We start from the raw sequence: 21,602 nt of genomic DNA on the forward strand, positions 1-21,602 counted from the left end.
GCAAACGAAGAAATGCTTTGCAGCGCTTTTAAATGATATCTCTTCTTTCATCGTTAATGAACATAATAATAAGACAAAAAATTACAATAAACGTACAACCGAACTTGAACAGGGGCTCAGTCGATTTATAGTCGAATTCTCTACCACTGATATCTCTTTCCCTGTCTCTCTCTCTACTCTATCTATCTATGTATATATATATATATATATATATATATATATATATATATATATATATATATATATATATATCCAGATGCCAATACATGTTTTTTGAGAAGAAATGATTTGCTGATATTTTATTATATTCCTTGGCCGGTGTAAGTTAAAATATTTCCCTGTAAAACTTCTATTTGATCTACAAGAAAGAAAGACTATTTTAAAGATCGGTTTTTTTTTTATGTTCGATACTTATCAGATGGATTTCTGTACAATACATATTCAAGAACGCTGCTATACATATAAATTACCATTTGTGTGACATTTGCAAAAGGTAGGCTCAGCCGTTTGGGAACCTATGAAAAGGGAACTCTCTCGCACACAGAAAATGATTTTTATATAATAGTATAATATAGATAGATAGATAGAGATAAAGATAGAACTTTTTAAAACATACTCATTATACTAAGCCTAGTTTTTTTTTCAGAAGTATTTTTCTGTTTCGCGCCTCCGATCCCTGCCTTTTTTTTCTATAACTGTGTGAAAATACTATTATTGATGATTGAAACAATGCCGAAGCGGATGCAACAGCACCTGGTCTTCCTAAATGGTCTCCCATTTAGTACTGGCCAGGCCGAAGGCGCTTAACTTCAATGAATTAACAGGAAACAGTGTATAAACATGAGTATGCAGTATATAAAGCTGAAATACATCTGTGTTATTTAATGTTTTCTTCACACACGCGCACGCATGCAACGAAAAAAGATAAATAAATAAAAACATTCTGAAAATCCAAAGCAAACAGAACGTTCCGTTGCGATCATTTTTTTTCCGTCCTGTGATCTACCGGGTCAATACAGACAAAGGAGACGGCGATCGCATTCAATAGCTTATCCGTTATCTCATATCAGGAAATACCGATCATCAAAGTGTCTGCATCATAAAGGTCTACTTTAATTTTTCTGCTCTTTTCTTTGTCTTGATGGTCACAAAAACAGTTTTATATTCATGCCTAGTTGAAGCGCTTGAATTTCGTGTGACCTTCTGATATCCATTTTTGTGGGTTCTGTGTAGTTATCCTGTTCGTCTGAAGTTGTCTTTGCCTATTTCGTTTTGCTTGCCGCAAAGAGAATTATTTGTATAAAAAAAAATCAACTTCATGGGTCAAGCGTCACGATGGAATATAGCCGATAGAGCTGACGGCTAATGAGTTTCATAACTTTTTCGTTGTGTTTATAAACTAATCCTGCATAACCTACCTTGAGAATACAGCATCAAAAGAAGAATAGCTCGCTTTTTTTCTCCAATCCTTATACGTAGATCTGATATGCAATAATACTATAGAAAAATAAAATAAGTTTTTTGTTTGTAAAACGTTTATATAATAATAAGTCGCTAAGATATGTCATGTTCATACGTGCGTGATTGCCTTTTACACATATGTAAAAAAAATCGTTGAGTCAGCAAAGACATTTCTTGGTGACCTCTACAATTATGGTCTCTGCGTGTGAGTTCGTTCCTGATAGACTCCTAAACGGCTGAACAGATTTTCTTTAATATTTATAGAACTTTAGTGTATAAGTCTGGACTTGATCTTAGTTGAGTTTTGTCTCAGAATACACCCGATAATTACCGATAATCGATAATCGAAACCGTTATTTTAATTTATTCGCCATCGGTAAAGCTATTTTTCCATGTACAAAGAAATATTATTACTAACAATGCATAAAATTACACAGCATCTAATTCATTCTACTACTGAAACATTATGCAATAACTAAAAATGGGTTGGAATACACAGATTCGAAGGTAAAGGCAGATACTGTAAAAACTGAAATTAAACAAATTAGGTTTTATTCATCATTCTCTTTACAAGATTACGCCCAGGGTAAAATGAAGCACCCAAAAAACCATCTGATATCACATCCAAATTCATGTAAGAATTTAATTCAACAGTTTAACCATGTATAAGTAATGATCTTAAATTTTCTTAATTATTCGCAAAAATAATAAACATTTAAAAGTCCTTATTGTTTCTTAATTATTAAAGAGCGTTCTCGCACCAATTTAGGTATGTAGAGTCGATGAAATTTGTGTTTCTATATTTTAGTAGCAGTGAGTAAATAACAGTTTATGTATATATATATTATTATTATTTTTAAAATATAATTATCCACTGACACGTGTTTCGTCGTCAACAACTCATCAGAGTGGTGGAATTCAGCGAGATTCGAAATCGGCACCTCGTGACAAGAAGTCTAAACCTCTACTACGGTGCTAACCTCGCCGGATTACTAAGTGTATCACTTTTACGTAGATGTTTTTATTTGTTTTTGTTAGCGATACTTTCTTGAATGATTTCAAGTATTTATACGAAAGTGCATTTTTACCTAAATGCTTGTTAGATATATATATATATATATATATATATATATATATATATATATATATATATATATATATATATGCATTTACCGGCAGTCTACTCGATAGTAACTCAAACGGGGCATTTAAAAAACATTTTAACAACCGATTCTCTTCTTTCCTTATCGGTCGGTCAGTGAATTGGTTATGTGTGGCACGGGTTAGTGGCGGATTGTAAGTTCAACTACCAACAACAACAACTGACAACAATAACAACTGTCTCTAACTCGCACTGGGCTCCTTTTAAAGGAAGGAGATGGATGAGGTCTGGTCTTGTTCATTATGTCATACTTCGATTCGCCTCGATTGGGTAATTGGTCACATAACGTATGAAGATAAGTAAGGTGTTTTCCTCGACAGAAACTAAACGTTTTATTTATTTATTTTTTTAATTCAATTTTCACCCCAAACAAGGCAAGTGCCACTATCGGGGACATAATTTGCGAGGTCATTATGCGGGGCGATGAGTAGCATGATGTTTGTTCACATTACACTTGAACTTCTGCATATCAGTACAGTTAGGAAAGCAGAATCCCGGAAGGGAGTTCCAAAAGCTTGCAGTTTTGGGGAAGAAAATATTAGAGTGAAAGGCTTTCTTGCACCCAGGGATCTCTACTGTAAAGATGAGGGACTTAGTTGCTTGTCGGATTTGTCGTGGGCAGTCACGTCAAGGAGGTACAATTGCTTGCAGTTCGTCAGAGCATTCGCCATTAAAGTGTTTGTAGAACAGGTAGATGGATGCAACATTTCGTCGATGGGACAGAGGCTGAAGCTTAGATGACAGTCCAAGACTTATCAGGTTGGCGACTCTCTTTTGAACCCTGTACGGGAGTGAGAGACAAGCAGCAGACGCACCATCCCAAATGTGAAAACAGTACTCCATTGCTGGGCGAATGGTGGCCTTATAGAGGTAGAAGGTACTTTCAGGCGTAAGTAATTTTCTAGCACGGTAGAAAGACTCCACCTTCCTGCAGCAGCCTTGGCAATGCTCTTAATGTATCTATTCCAGTTCATGTTTCCTGTAAACGTTAGGCCGAGGTGTTTAAAAGAAGTACTTTCGGGTAATGTGTTCTTGGCCATTGTTGTTGGTGGTGGAGAATGTTTCTTATAGTCATTGAAGAAAACAAGCTTAGTCTTGGCAGCATTGAATGTGACCATCCATTTTTGTCCCCATTCCAGTACAGATTGGAGGTCATCCACTAGTGTTTCTGACGTTTCCTTAGATATGTGTTCATTTGTTTTCCCCTCATGCCTGTTAAAGAGAGTGGTGTCATCGGCAAATATACCCATCTCCGAAACAATTTTATCAGGGAGGTCATTTATGGATATCAGGAATAATAAAGGTTCAAAAATAGGCCACTGGGGTATTTCTGCATTTATATGATATTGTTTGGATGTACGACTGTCGAGGACCACTAGAATTTTTCTCTTACTTAAGAAGGATTTAATTACATTATGTATTCTTCCAGTGATACCATATGATCTAATTTTCCTTAGAAGACTATCGTGCCATACCCTGGCAAAAGCCTTAGATGTATCAAGGGCTACCGATCGACCCTCCTCCTTTTTGTCTAGTGGACGGTATATACGTTCAGAGACTAGAGTTAAGATACGGGCTTGCCTAAATCCATATTGTTTGTCGGTCAGGAGTTTAGCAGTTGTTAGGTGTTTGACTAGGGCTTGATTAACTAAGGACTACAATATTTTGGCGAAAAGTGAGAGAAGGCTAATAGGGCGATAATTTAGTGGGTCAGTTCTTTTACCACAATTCTTGAAGACTGGTACCAAAGAAGAGGTTTTCCAGCAGTCGGGAAAGCAAGATTCGTTAAGGCATTTATTGTAAAGTTTGGAGAAAACTAGAGCAACCTCAGCAGAGCATTTTTTAATTAGCACAGCCGGGATGAGGTCTGCTCTACATGCTTTTGAGGTGTCTAGGTTTTTTATGATACCATGCATCTGAGAAGCGATTATTTTCAAATCGTCTAGTATGGCGTTTGTCCTCAAAGGAAAGTCGGAGAGGGAGTGGTGTGCCGGGTCCAGTGTAGAGTTTGAGGCAAATCGACTGGAAAGCAGATTAGCCTTGTCAGTTGCCGTGCAAGCAATCTTATGATTGTTTCATAGTGGGTGAATCCTTGACTACCAATGATTTATTATCCTGTTGTAGATTTTCCAAAAATCACCGGTTCCTGTGCTTCAATGCGTTTCCTGGTGATTACAGTGTAATCTGTCTTAGCTGTCGCTATTACTCTCTTACAATTATTTTTGGTTTCTATATACTTATGTCTGTTTGAACTGGACTTATGTCGGTTGAATCTTCGGAACGCAGCTGCCTTTGAGCAATGGCAGCTGCACAAGCAGAGGTAAACCATTGGGGCGAGTGAGGCTTGCTATAGAATTTCCGTGTTGGAACATGTTCCTCAATTGCAGTTTTGAACCATCCAGTGGTCTCATTTTCACACTGTTCAGCTGGAAGAGAAAATATGTTTTGCCATGGGGCATCTCTGATGAGTTCCCTGATGGCTTTTTGTAATACCTCGTAGTTTTGAGTAGTGGGTCTTCAAGTTTAGGATGATAATTTAGGGAGATTTCTACCATAATCACAGCGTGATCAGCATTCCCGAGTAGGCTCTGGGCATTTGTTGTACAATCATCGGGAACTGTTGTCAGAAATAGATCTAGAAGTGAGGCATGTTGATCTTGAACGGTCTGAGACAGGGAATGGGATATAGAGAAGCTATGTGTTGTGCTACCAGCTACGTCTGTGTAATTAGAAAAGCCAAGCCAGTTACTGCGGTGGACAGTGAAGTCACCAAATGCATGTACTTGTGCGCTAGTATCGAGGGAAAGTGCTATATCTATGCTGCCAGAGACTTTCTTTATTAGGCACATTCCTGGATTGAGGGAGAGCGGTAGAAAAATACAAGAAGCTAATATTATGTTGCATATTTAGTCTTAAGCACATAAAGGCCTGGTCGTCTAATTCTAGTTTTATTTCTGTAGTTAAGGGGGGGGGGTTACAAATATAGACTCCAAGCCCATGCATATGTCTGTCCGCGTCCTTACTGCAGAGTGGGAAATAATCAGGCATGTTAAAGTGGTTAGCGGGATGGAGAAGTGAAGGTTAGTTTCACTTAATGCTAAGATATCCGGGGTGTTTACAAGGAGATATGATTCAACATCATCAACGTTAGTTCTAAGCCCGCGGATATTCGTAAATGCAAGCCCCAAGGGAGGAGGCAGGTTGGGTTTCTTTGGGTTTCGTCCTGGTTGAGATATCATTTCATTTTGTTTAATTTCATTATCTGGGTTCCCACAAATGATAAATCTCGGTCTTAATCTTTAAGGCGACTTCGAAGCCAAAACACGGTTTGATAACACGCAATAGCCCCACTCACAAAACAATATAATTAATGTTCTCGAAATGTTTTTTTTTTCATTCATGTATTTTGTATCAGCAATTAAACTAGCACAGTCATCTGTTAGTACATCGGGATCGCTCACAGAAATAAACGCTTTGATTCATCTCTCATTCGCACCCTTTCTGGGGAAATTTCGACCATCAGTAATAGAGTCACACAACTAAAATCTTTGTACAAAACAATATCGTTTTCTCACATATGTTACTTTTATATATGATTTCTGAATGAATTAATTGACACACACACACACACACACACACACACATATATATATATATATATATATATATATATATATATATATATATATATATATATATAGTTATGTTGTATATAATTTTGAAGCGGATTGTTCGCCCTATCGAATCGTGTTATTCGTTACCGTTTTCAATCTCTTCATTCTTTTCTTTTTGCAGGCTTTTCGACAGCATGGACAAAATTCAGAATTCAAATCCGCACGATTTTCTTGTTCCAGTTCAAACAAGGCCCAAAAGCGGCCGAGACAGCTTGTCATATCAATAATGCGTTTGGCCAAGGAACCACTACTGAATGTGTGGCACAGTTCAAGAAATTTCGCAACGGTGACGAGAGCCCCAAAGATAAAGAAGGTCGCGGAAAACCACATGAGATGTTACTGGTGAACTCGAGATCGACCACTCAACAATCATTTTCCATTTAAAGCAAACAGGCAAGTAAAAAAAGTTGGATGAATTACAATAAAACAAATGTTGTTTTGAGAAGTTCTCTATGCCTCTTCTTCTCAACAAAAAACGATCCATTTTTCGAGCGGATTGTGACGTGTCAGAAGAAGTTGGTCCTTTATAACAACCAACGACGTTCGGCATAGTGGTTGGATTCCGAGGAAGCTCCACAATACTTCCTGAAACCGACATTGCACGAGAAAAAAAGGTTATGGTGACTCAGCAATCAGGCTTATTGAACCGGTCGAGACGGTTACGGCGGAGAAGTACTGCCGACAAATCGACGAAATGCACCAGAAGTTCCAACGTATATGTCCCAAATTGGTTCATATGAAGGAACTAATTCTCCTCCATAACAACGATCGCCCGCATATTTCCCAACTGACCCTGGATAAGCTGACCGAATTGGGATGCAAGGCTATGCCTCATCCGCCATATTCACCGAACATCTCTCTCACTGATTATCACTTTTTCAAGCTTCTCGACAATTTCGTGCGAAAATACCTCAAATCCTAGATAATGCTGAATCGGCCTGCGATGACTTCATCGGATTTCTATGCTAATGGGATGACTGAAATTGTTTCTTGTTGGCAAAAACATTTTGATTAATAAAGTTTATTATTAATGGAATTACGACATGTTGAATTTGAAGGTCAATAGACGACACTATTTCTGCACTAACCTAATAACATCTAGCCTTCCTACTTTTATCAACGTTTAAACATTCTGTGAGAATGCCAGAGATTGTTAAAGAATAGTACGCACTTTTGTATTGTGAGTTCTTGTATTGTATTCTAATGAAACGCATTCTCCAAAAGCTTTTTTTCTCTATGAAAACTTAAAACGCGACAGAAATTAGACACAACTAAGACTTGCATACATTAGATTTAAAAGTAGAAATACTACACTAGGTTCATTAATTATTAATTAATATAAAACTATTAGTTAATATAAACTCATCTAGAATTGGACCAGCAACCGTCAGAATGGTGTCATTTAAAAGTGACATATAGTTAGTAATTTATTTATTACACCCTCGGTACTTATTAAATAAAAGATGTCGTTCGAGATTCTGTAAAAATTTCCGAGGTTGACATAAGGATTGAGCTCAAAAACATATTCCTGAGGATTGTAGCAGGTAATGGCGGAAAATTGTAAGAATAGCACTTAAGATCTGAACAGCAGTCTTAATAATCTAAATTATAAAGCAACGGAGGATGTTTATCACTCAACAAATGTCTATGACGTCAGAAATTAAATCCAATCATATATATATATATATATATATATATATATATATATATATATATAATAGCAGTAGAGTTTAAGTTCCTAGAAGTACATCCATTGAAACAACATGTGTCTACATACAGTGCCCAATGAGTAAACAGAGCAGTTATATTAAATTTATTTATAAAAACATTGATGGCTACATATGTGCATCCATGTTTCTGTAATCACCCTAGCTGGAGAGATTACGTCTTCATGTCAAGAGATTTCGAAAGCAATTCTTGGTCTGAAGACGTAATCATCCCAGCACGGGTGATTACAGAAACATGTATGCACATATGTAGCCATCAATGTTTGTATAAACAAATTTAATATGCATAAGCCTGACGAATCCTAGTAGATGAGACGCGGAATATTCTGCGTAGCTTAATTGCCATGGATATTTTTCTCACTTTCTCTCTCTCTCTCTCTCTCTCTCTCTCTCTCTCTATATATATATATATATATATATATATATATATATATGTAAAATAAAATTATCTGCATTTTCTGCTTTATTTTTAAACTTTCCTATCTATCTAATATATCAATCTACCCACACTTTCATATCTTGTATGTATATTTACTTATATTTTACTATATGCATTTACTGTTTTTTTTTTCTTGAATTTGCAGATACCGGCCATCCAATCCTTTTAAATAATTTTTAATTAGTTTTATTTATTTATTTATTTATTTTTTTATTTTTGTATTCATTTTTTTTATTTATTAATTAATTCATTTATTTATTTATTCATTATCCATTTAGTTTCGTCTAACAACTCTTGCTGACATTTTTAATTGATGATATGTACATTTCAGTTTACCTATATTATTTTGCCCTATATATTTTTTCGCGCCTTTAAGATTTCCTGTCTGGGTCATTTTGACTTTTGTTTCCCTGTATTTTATATTTCATATTTAACTTTATCATTTTTTATTTTTCATTTTATTTTTTTCCTCTCTCCCTTCCCTGATCTGTCTTATTTATATTTTGTCTCGAAAGTAGAGTGAAAAGCATATCTTATTTTTCTTTTATTAATATTTTTGGAATCTTTTCTTTATTCCTTGTACACATTTTTGTGAATTATTCCATGGATTTCTGCCTTTGGATTATGATGGACCATCTTCTTCAAATTACGGGATTTCCTTGGATTTTACTTGTACAAATGGAAATTCTTTTAACTTTCTTGAAGATTTACATTTAGATTTTACCATCACTGGATTTTTTATTTTCCACCAGACTATCCATTCACGTGAAATCACCTTTTTCTTCACTATATTCCCTCTGCTTCACTTTTTTGTTTTCAAGTAAGATCTTTGACTTACTTGTTGTTTCATCAAATACTTCTGCATGCAAAATCCGATGCCGCATTTTGCTAATTCCTACCCTCTGATGAGAAGGAAAGTATTTCTTCGAAACTCCGCGGATTAAGACTATCAATTTATCTAGTGTTTCCTTTTCAGATCAAATATGTTTTTAACTCATTTCAAAGTGTTTTTTAACATATTTTATTAACTATTTGCTCATATATATATATATATATATATATATATATATATATATATACATCTATATTCATGTAGAAGATTCATGTTTAAACTAAGTAACCGATTTTGACAAAATTTGAAAACAAATGCAAATGTGCAAGACATTCTGATACATGCAGTAGTTTTTATTTAATTATATGAAAAGACAGAAAAATATGAAGTGTAATGTAAAAAGGTGTATAGGGTTTCTATCACAAACTACCTACATTATTAAAGACTATGATTGAAAACCTTTACACCTTTTTATATTACACTTTATATAATACTTGGGAGGGGTACCCGGCGTTGCCCGGGTGTTTGTAGGTGTGTGATGTTAAAGAAAAAAGAAACCGGTGGGGGAGTAGGATCGAAGCCGAACCCTTGAGGCGAAGTTTGAAAATAAAATCGGCCAGCCAGAAGTGAAAGATGTTTGAAAGTCATCAAGCGTTACGACGACGACGATGACGATGTAAGCATTGTTATAAGCGAAGTAAGAAAAGAAAACAACGTTTTAATTAAGCGGGGGGGGGGGGTAAAACACAAAAATAACGTAAGGCAAACGAACGATTAAAACAGAAAATGAACGAACGTTACGTGAAAAATGGCTTAAATAATACAGGGTTAAATATTTAAATTTAAAAAAAATCGAAAAAAAACAAAAACATCTCACACCCAAAACATTTAGATAATGAACTAAGGCCTTAACTACCTGAGCTAAAGCGACGTCTTTAAAGTTTGTTTGGTTGATCAACTATTTAAAGTAAATCAGGTTACGCCGTCATGATGTCATCTGACGCATGCGTTGTTGACCCTCCCCCCTGTCGATTTCGGGGTGAAAAAGTTAACGTTTTTCTCGTTTTCTGTCTAAACATCTCTCTCTCTTTCTGTTAGCGTCTCTCTCACTCTCTCTCTCTCTCTCTGTTAGCGCCTCTCTCTCTCACTCTCTCTCTCTCTCTCACTCACTTCGTCTTCCTTACTCTAAAGACTGGAAAATGGCGTTTGGCTGTTTTTATTTTTAAAAACTTCGTTCGTTAATATTTTTTGTAAGCGTATTTTTTTATTTCACATGTTTCGCTTGTTATTTTTCGTTTAACTATCGTATCTGCCTATTTTGAATGTGGTAATAACTTTGGTAACGTTGCCATAGCATAGGAGTTCAGAGTTTAGCTTTAATTAATTATTTTTTTACCGATAACAACATTTTTAAATTGTAAATTCAGACCGCCATTAGAGGTTGCTGACGTCAAGATCCCGTGACATGGCTCAGCGGGTTTTAAATACAAGTTGACCTAAAATAAACGGCCGAATGTATACTTTATGTAGAAGATTTGGCGGCCGTATTTTTGGGGGCAGTTATAAATCGATTTATAAATATGTAATGTTTAACATTAAAATGTCACTTTTTTGGTCCCCCCTCCTGCAGAAAATCGATCAGTTGACGCACTTCTTATGATCACTTTGGGCCAATTTTTCGATATTTGTCGTCCGGAAGGCGGGGCTTTTATATGAGTCCAAGTTTGTGAATTTTTGTTGTGCTTGTCGAAAGTTTTTACATACAAACATACATACATACACACAAACATACATACACCCATTTTCGCTTTTATATATATAGATGCTCCTCCTTTATCTTAGAATTCGATAAAATTCCTCCTAACAACATCAACGTTTTGATGGATTTATTTCCTTCCTGATGAATTCCATGTTGGACGTCACATCCCATTATGTTACCTAGCAACTTCTCTACTCTTCTGATAAGAAGCGTGAGGCTTCGAAATATCTTGGTATAAAGAGTCCCTCCTATTCCTCAACTTTTTTTTTATTACATTTTCACCCCAAACAAGGCACATTGCCACTTTGGTGTAGGGGGCTACTATCAAGGGAAACATCTACTGGGGTACTATGTAGGGATTAGGGCAGCGAGATGTTGGTTCACGTTGCACTTGAACTTATGCATGTCAATACAGTTGGGGAAGCAGTGACCTGGAATGGAATTCCAAAGTCTAGCAGTTCTGGGGAAGAAACTACTGGAGTAGAAAGATCTTTTACATCTAGGGATCTCTACAGTGTGGGGTGGGATTTTGCAGCTTGTCGGGTCTGTCGAGGGTGTTCACGTCGTGGGGGCACTAGTGCTTGCAGTTCTTCAGAGCATTCACCATTATAATACTTGTAGAACAGGCAGAGGGATACAACGTTTCGACGATGGGACAGAGGCTGAAGTTTAGATGCCAGTTTAGGGCCTATCAGATTTGCGACTCTCTTTTGAACCCTGTCAAGGAGCGAGAGACTAGTAGCCGATGCACCGGCCCAAATATGATAGCAATACTCCATACATGGGCGAATAGTGGCCTTATAGAGGTACAGGATACTTTCGGGTGTTAAAAGTTTTCTAGCACGGTAGAGAGAGCCCACCTTCCTTGCAGCGGCCCTGGCAATGCCCTCGATGTAATTGTTCCAACTCATGTTTCCTGTGAACGTTAGGCCAAGGAGCTTGAGAGACGTACTCTCAGATAAAGAGTCGTTGGCCATTGCTATAGGTGGTAGAGAAGGTTTCTTGTAATTATTAATGAAACCAGTTTTGTCTTGGTGGCATTGAACGTTACCATCCATTTTTGTCCCCATTCCACTACTGATTGGAGGTCATCCTCTAGTGTTTCTGCCATTACTTTAAATATATGTTCGTTTGTTTTCCTGTCGTGCCTGCTATAGAGTGTGGTGTCATCAGCATATATACCCATCTCAGAGGCAATCTTGTCGGGGAGGTCATTTATGAATATCAGGAACAGCAGAGGTCAAGGATAGATCCTTGGGGCACTCCCGCATTTATATCATATTGTTTAGATGTACGACCGTCGAGGACAACCTGGATTTTTCTCTTATCTAAGAAGGATTTAATTATGTTAAGTATTCTACCAGTGATACCGTAAGATCTAATCTTCCTGAGGAGACCCTCATGCCATACCCTGTCAAAAACCTTAGATATATCTAGAGCTACCGCTCTGCCCTCTCCCGCATTGTCCAGTGAATGGTATATGCGTTCAGAGATTACAGTGAGGATGTCTGCCGTGGAGCGGGCTTGTCTAAATCCATATTGATGGTCGGTCAGAAGTTTAGCATCTGTAAGGTGCTGGACTAGAGCATGGTTAATTAAGGTCTCAAATATTTTGGCAAAAAGTGGGAGGAGGCTAATAGGGCGATAATTTAATGGGTCAGTTCTTTCGACAGAATTCTTGAATACTGGTACTACAGAAGCAGTTTTCCAACAGCTCGGAAAGCAAGATTCATTAAGGCATTTGTTGTAGAGTTTGGAGAGAACTGGAGCTACTTCGGCTGAGCACTTTTTTAATAGCACAGCTGGGATGAGGTCGGGTCCACATGCTTTGGAAGTGTCAAGGTTTTTTATAGTAGCATGCACCTGAGCAGGGGTGATTTTCAGATCGTCTAGCGTGGCGTCTGTCCGCATAGGAAATTGAGGTAGGGGGTGGTTTAGAGTGTCCAGTGTGGAGTTTGAGGCAAACCGACTGGCAAGCATGTTAGCCTTCTCAGTTGCTGAGCAAAGAACCTCGTGATTGTTGGTTAGTGGGGGAATTGTTGATTGCCCATTATTTACTACACTGTTGTAGATTTTCCAGAAGTCACGAGTTCCTAGTTTTTGTGCTTCGATGCGTTTTTTAGTGGTTTCCGTAAATTCCCTCTTAGCTGTCGCTATTTCTTTCTTAACGTTACTTCTAGCTTCTATGTACTTCTGTCTGTTGGAACTGGACTTATGTCGATTAAACCTGCGGAATGCATGCTGCCTTTGAGCAATGGCAGTTGCGCAAGTCGAAGTAAACCATTGGGGAGAGTGGGGCTTGCTATAGAATTTCCGCATGGGAACATGCGCTTCGATTGCAGTTTTGAACCATTCAGTGGTCTCGGTTGCACACTGTTCAGCAGGAAGAGAAAAAATATTTCCCCATGGGGCGTCTCTGATAAGATCTCTGATAGTTTCCCAGTCAGCCTTTTTATAATATCTCGTTGTTTTGAGCACTGGCTCTTCAGTTTTGGGTCTAGAGTTTAGGGCGATTTCAACCATTATCACCGCATGATCAGCGTTCCCAAGTGGGCTGTCGGCTTTCGTTACACAATCATCAAGAACTGTGGTCAAAAACAGATCTAATAGTGATGCGTGTTGTTCTTCCTGATCAGGGAAGCGGGTTGGAAAAGTAACAATTTGCGATAGGGAGTGAGATACAGAGAAGCTATGAGTTGTGCTGCCTGCTGCATCTGTGTACGTAGAGAATCCAAGCCAGTTTTTGTGATGGACATTAAAGTCGCCAAATACATGTACTTGGGCGCTAGTGTCGAAGGAGAGTGCTGTGTCTATGCTGTCAGATACTTTGTTTATTATGGTGCAGTCTTGGGTCGAGGGAGAGCGGTAGAGAAAGTAAAAGTAGCTAATGTTGTGTTGCATGATTAGTCTAAAGCACATAAAGGCTTGATCATCCGTTTCTAGGTTTGTTTCTTTAGTCAAGGGAAGGGTATTACGAATGTAAAATCCAAGTCCGTGCATATGTCTGTCAGAGTCCTTACGGCAGAGTGGGAGATATCAAGGCATGTTAAAGTAGTTAGAGGGGATGGAGGAGTGTAGGTTAGTCTCACTTAGTGCTAAGATATCCGGGGTATTTGTTAGGAGAAATGCTTCAACATCAGCTAAATTAGTTCTAAGCCCACGGATATTTGTGAATGCAAGCCTCAAGGGAGGAGGCAAGTTGGATTTGTTTGACCCTAAGCCTGGTTTAAGCTTATTTTTAGATTGTACTGTCATCATGTTTTTTTTTCGAGTTTCAGTTGGGTTAGGGGAAGCCGAACAGGAGGTTATGCAGAATATCACACATGCATCACAAGTAGACCATCAGCTGACCCTCCATCAACTAGGACTGTGGCCTCAGGAAAGCCCACCGGGGATGAGTGCAGGGTCCCTTTCCATGCGCGCCATGGCACTGCAAACATCCCGATATTATTCAACTGTTGATGGAGCAGCCGCTCTAAGCGCTACCAAAGAGTTAGGGTTCCTGTACTACCAGTCGGAAACAGCAGCCAGTAACTGTCAATCCGGTACCCTCAACCCATCGGAGGAAGGTCAACCCAATCTAATTGCTCAGGCATATGTGGTACTCAAGCATTATCAAGTGCCCAGCTTTAGGGGTGGGGTGTGTCGGGAGTGGGGAAACGGCGTTCATTGCCCTAGACAAGAAACAAGATCTACCACTGGGTGTTTCTGTCGAATCACTGTGATAGTATCTCTACGCCTGACTAATAGGCAAAGAAGGAGTATGGAAGTAAATGTTTGTATACCTTTATTAAATAAATGAACCAATCTATGTTCACCTATATATAGTTTTTGTGATTTCATTTTCCACTCCTACTGTTTCCTATATAAGCTTCATTGAAATTAGTTGAGCTTTATATTATCTGGATAAGTCTATTCTTATAGAATTGAATTTACTCTATTCTCCTAACTCTCTAAGCTATATATATATATATATATATATATATATATATATATATATGTATATATATATATATATATAGAACAGAGCAAATAGTTAATAAAACATGTTAAAAAACACTTTGAAAAACAATTAAAACCATATAAATACATATGTGTGTGTGTCCATATGTATTGTTTTTAAATCACAAAACTCTTTTACAAATGTATTGTTCAACAAACTATAAACCTATATGTAAAATAATAATAATAATAATAATAATAATAATGTATAATAACAGTTGTCATCGTCGAATTTTACTCGTGTCTGCGTATCAAGTTCTGTTATTTGTCTCTCTTCTTTTATGATTTTAATCTTTTAAGGAATGTCCATGAATTCGAATGTCTAGTCTAGTGAAAGAGTCGCGGACAGTGATCACGGGAAGGATTGGGAGAAAGGATGTTGCTCACTCCGCCCTCTTTTTCTCTCTCACCATATTCTTTCATTTCCCTCCTTTTCTTCTGAAATCCGCGATATGTTAACGGGCTCTTCTTCCCCACGAATTCCGGTTCCTGAAAGTTTCTTCCTACGAGGAAGGGATTATGTGTCCTAAGGGTAGAGTGCGCTTTAGCGGGTCTTTATAGCGTATTTTCGAGGCTAATCGTGTCTAGTTCTATTGGAAATTTAACCATTAAGCATTTGCTTTGTGTGATTCTGTGACCGTGGTCTGCCCAGCGTGTGCGTGTGTGGATGATGCCGGTCCCAAAGCTGGTCATGTGTTAGGTCTTTTACACTCCCAAGTGAATTTTAAACTTCTTTCGGATATTTTGACACGCTTTATCTATTTTATATCGTTTCTCTATAATGTTCACGTTTCACACGCGTATAGAATTGTTGTTTTGAAGACCAACATTTTCGTGACCATAATTTTAGTAGCCATCATTAGAAGATCGCAGTTGAATATGAATTAAAGGCGACACTTGTTTTCCACGTAGAAAACAGGTGACAATCAGATAAATAATAGTGATATGCCGACTTTAATACGTTTTCCATTTAGAGAAGAAACCGTTTACATATGGTTAATCTTTGACGCAATCCATCTCAGTAGATAAATATAATTTTTATTTTCTGCATAAAAAGATGAGTTGAGTTCAAAGGTAAATTTACAAAAATGATAGTTTCTATATTTATTTAAAATGGAACTTACAATCATAAGAAAGCAGCAAATATTAACTATCTCAAAAATTATTAAGGATATAAAAAGGCATGACGATACATATGTATATATGCACACACACATAGATAGGAGGATACATAAATACATACGTATATATATATATATATTAAGTAATGTGATTTATAATTTAAAAATTTTAAAAAATTTTAAAATTTAAAAATCGAAATTTAATTAAGTAATTTCACTATTACATTAAAATACACTTATCTCTTTAGACTATTATTCTAATCTCCTTTAAATTATATATATATATAATCATTTATATCAAAGTTGAGCTTGATAAACTTAGCTTTAGAATCACGTCACATTTCTTTTAAAATATATAGTTCAGTAACTATATATTAGTATAGTATAAAATCTTGACATTTGTCTAAGACATCTTAGAACACCCTTTATTTTAGAGTTTTTGTAATACAAGGGGAGTGTTTAGTCTAGATTATAGAGTCAATGTCGGCAGTTTATGGGTTGGATGTTGCGCTGTTCTGAAAACCGTTTACGTAACTTCACGGCAAAATTATTTATATATTATGTTTCATTAAACGTTGTTAATAAGATTAAATATTCATTTGTTAGCACATGAAAAATTCTACTGAGAAAGATTGGGAATCTTTCAATGAGTAAATGTATATACATTGGCAGACGATAACGATAGTTAAATAATATATGTATGTATATTGATTAATGTTTGCTTACGTTGTTTTAGGACTATGCGCCAATTGAGATATAGCGATAGTCCCCTCCCGCCAAATGACGGTAGGAGAAGCCCGTTTGTGGAATTCGGCTCAACTAGTTTATTGAATTAAATGTGGCCCTGCATGTGGAAAATGTGGCCCCAACAAATCCATTTCGAATAAATCCAGAAACCTTTCGTATTGGTCCAAAATATTGCTACCTGTTTTTATTAATATACATGGATGTATGTGCGAATTTAGCTAAACAGAAACAAGTTAAAAGAATTTAAATTTTGGACAAAAAGTGGTAAACTTCGTTGTTACAAGTAATTGGTTGATCAGTATACACCAACGGTAAATTATATCGCATGTAAGCCTCTACGAAAAGAATGATTCCTCAGATTTAGTGCCACCTGCAAAGTGAAAATAAAAAATTAAAAAAAATGATATTGTTAGAGAAATTTGTTTATCAAAGAAAATTAAAACGAAAATTAATAATTCAATAATTTGGAGTACTGTCTAACCTTTTTCGTTAAAATTTGCTAACCGATTTGAGCTATCGCCACGGCCGCTTACCATTCGGTTTTCACTGGCAACTGCCATTTGTCTACTCTGAATTTAGGGTGGCAATTAGCCCATTAAATATTACAAGGTGTTCTGGATACTTGCTTGAAATAGGGTTGAAAGGATAATTGTGTGCGAAGAAGACAGAGAAATTCAGACAACAGAATAAAACGTGCAGAACGAAAGAAAGGAAATTTACACTGTATTAGAGGAAATAAAACACGGAATGCCGGCAAAAATTTAAAGGTGAATAGATACAAAGAGTGAAATGAACAGTTTAGAGAGAGAAGGTTGTTTTGTTTGGACTAGATGAGGTTCTATAATAGAAGGTCAATTAGGTAAATGCAGTACAAAATTCAGATAAATACACCAATATTAGGCGCGATAGTTGGAGTGTTACAACCGAACCTAATGGAAGCATCTTGTGAAGTATTAAGAAGAAAGTAAGCAAATCCAAGATATGATGAAAGTGTACAAAGCGAAAGTTAAAAGAATAACGGAGGAAAATTCCGAATTGGAACGTTCCTAGACCAGATAATGTATGAGGATATTGAATAAAAAACATAGCAACTTGCATGAAAGGATCCCATCTCATATTGACGGAACTTTGACAGGAGATTTAATTCCTGAATGAGCACGCATGGATGAACAGTGCACCATTAGAAGGATACCTCATACATCAAATATCGCCCATCACCTGAATTCTATTGATGTGGAAACTTCTGACATAGGCAGATAGAATTTACCAACATTTTGAACAACAAGTAATATTAGGTGAGGAACAGAAGAGATATATTAAAGGGACCAAAAGGCCTTTATTTAATAATAGGGCAGTACTCCTGAATTGTAAGAGAAGATTCACAAATTGATGCAAGCCATGGATAGATAACTACAAAGCATATGCTCTGGTTCCACATTATTGAACTAAAGAATGTATGGAGATATTTGGAATCACGATCAATGTGAGAGATGTATTCAAAAGTTGAATGAAACAATGAAAAGTATCATTGACATCAAACGGAAATTTTTGGGAGGTTCTTATGAATAGAAAAAAAATTCAGAGGACAGCTGTCGCCATTGTTGTTTGTTTAGTGTATGGAATTTTGTCGGTCATATTACAAAAGGTAAATGGATATAATAAGTGAGGAAATTATTGATTATTATGTAAACTATTTTTTATTTATGAACGATTTAAGTTTTATGCAAAGAAGTATGCATGTCCAGACTGTTCACAAGTTCAGTGAAGACATAGGTATAGAATTTAGCATGAAGACATGTGATGCTTGAAATTGAAGAGGGGGAATACTGAAAGTAAAGAGATAAAACGTTTGAATTGGAAACGATAGAATAACTTTAAAAGAATACATGCATTTAGCAATAGTAACTTTCACCCAAAAAGAATACACTTATTTAGTAATTCTAACGTTCACCCATGAAAAAACATATCCCCACTTGGTACACGAGGGGATATGACATGAGATCGTGTCTTAACGAAGATTGTGTTGATTAAGCATCTGGAGGTCCGTTCAAATTACATTTAAACTTCTGCAGTGGTATACTGTCACGAAAACAGAAAACATGACAAGGAAATCGGAAGTGTAGCAGACCGATGGAAGTTGTATTAGGTTGACAGAATATTCTTGCGGATTTTTTATTTTCTATTTCAAATGATATATTTTCAAAAAGTTTTCGTTATAACACATTTACTTTATATCTCATTTTAATAACGTTTTTCTGTCTATTAAATCGTTAAAATTACAATCATTTTAAAACAAGTATGTCTTCTTTTAAGAGCGTTGAATACAAGATGGTAAAAAGTAAATTCACACAATTTGCTTATTTCAATTAAAGCCAGGTCGAAAAGCTTCTGAAACAACTCACTATATGAACCAGGCGTTTAGCTCAGGAAATTACTGAACGCACAGCACAATAGCAGTTTACAGTAAGTTCTTTACAACAACTGGGATATAATGTTTAACAGCATCTAGGAACATAAACAATGAAAAGGTGAGACTTTGCTGAGTGTCTGGTTTGTCGGGGTATGTATGTCCAGGGGTCAAAAAGTGCTATCGCTTAATCAGATCACCTCCATAAAATAACAGTATCATTCTCCTAAACCAGCAGCGCGCTCGTTGTTTTCGGATCGCTTTTCGCACTCACCACTCTTCTAAACTAGGATTTCTTGCGCACATCTTATTAATTATCTTCTGTGTTTCATACATAATCATATTTTAGAAAAATGATCGTGATCAAAGGAAATGAATTTGATTGAAGATCTGCCAATCTCGTTAATATATGTCAGATGATTAATTAACTGACATGAGAAATATTAACTTATTTTCAGCGATCCGCGCTGTAATGCTTATTTGATCTCGACTTTTACTGCGTAACTGGAAGTCGAGTTGAAAATAAACCGTTCTTAGAGATTTATGCACTATTAATATTAATTTAAAAATTTAAATATATATATACATATATATATATATATATATATATATATATATATATATATATATATATATATTTACTAGCATTTCAGCCCGGCGTTGCCCGGGTGGTTGGATGTGTATGTTGAGCAAAAAAAAAAAAAAAAAAGAAAGAAAGTGGTAGTAGGAAGGCAGGCTCGAACCCGTACCGCAAAGGGGAAAAGAACGGAGCAAAACCTAACGTTTTTGCTGTTACGACGACCGTCGAACCGGAAGCGATATTTTTTAAAATTAAGGCTAGATAATCTAAAGGAGAGGATAACTTTAAAAACTATCGGCGAAAAAAGTAAACCCCCTGTAGAAAAGTGCCAAATTGAAGGGGAAGATATTAATGTTTTTAGCCAATTTTTCGATATTTGTCGTATGAAAGATCGACCTAAAAAGGATACTGATCTTGCTAAAATCCGTCGCCTCTATTGAAAGTTTAATGCAGACACGCAAACAGACATACACACATTTATATATTGGTATCTAAAAAATTTCGACCCCAACTGATTAAAAAGCTTCTGAATATCCTTTATGTAAAATTTCAAATATTTAGACCAGAAATTGTCTAAGTAATTTGGAAGAGACCGCAGAGGTCAATTTTTTTTACCCAGTGGTCACCATTTATCAAGGCCCGGAAGCCACTCAGGGATAAGGGTTATTGCAAGTACATTACGTTAGTGTGGAGATTGGATGAAGTGCTTACTTAAGGGGGCGGTTCATTAGGAATTAGTTAACGTTGGACTTGAAGACATCCAAGATGTAGTCAGGTGGGAAGCAAGCAGACGGAACAGAGTTCCACAGGCGTGCAGTTCTAAGAAAGAAGATTTGTTCATGGAATCCACGTTTTGATTTAGACACAGATAAAGAGTGGGGGAAATTTTTCACAGTGGATTCAGCTAGACGGGTGTTTTTCGTGAAATGATTGGAGTTCAGACGAGCACCTGCCATGGAAATAGCGATAAAACAAGGATAGGCTCGCAACGTCTCTTCTGTGGGAGAGAGGTTGCAGGGTAGAGAAAAGGGCATCCCCCACTAAGCCAGAAAGTCTATTTTGTACTATGTCAAGGCAGGGTAGGTGTTTTTAGCAACTCCTGCCTAGATATGGCAGCAGTATGACGTACTTGGCTTTTATATAGATAGAGAATTGCACCAGCAGTGAGATATCTTCTGGAGCGGTAGAAGGATCCCACTATCTTTCCATCGACCTTGGCAACAGACTTGATATATGTGTTCCATACAGATCAGAAGTAAAGGTCAAACCCAGAAGCTTGGCAAAACACGGGGCCTCTCCCAGACCATATCCATCCATCCCAATTAATGCCAGATGGGAATCAGAGCGTTGATGATGTAAGGATAGGAGTTTGGTTTTAGATGCATTAAAGGTAACCAGCCACGTCTTCCCCCACTGAACCACGTGCTCGAGATCAGAGGAGAGAGAATCAGAGAGAACTTTGTCATTTACAGCCTTTGATGTGTTGCCGTAGATGGTCGTGTCATCAGCATAGATGTCAACGAATGATTTAAGTATGTGTTTAGGGAGGTCATTGATATAGATCAGGAAGAGAGTTGGGCCCAGGATTGACCCCCGAGGGACTCCAGCATTAATACTGCAGGCCTCCGATTTTTGTCCATCGACCACTACTCTTATGAGCCTATCGGAGAGAAATGATTTTAACTTTGACC

The sequence above is a fragment of the Euprymna scolopes genome, chromosome 14 (genome assembly GCF_053919585.1).
Source record: "Euprymna scolopes isolate OS-2025 chromosome 14, ASM5391958v1, whole genome shotgun sequence".
NCBI classification, from domain to species: Eukaryota; Metazoa; Mollusca; class Cephalopoda; order Sepiida; family Sepiolidae; genus Euprymna; species Euprymna scolopes.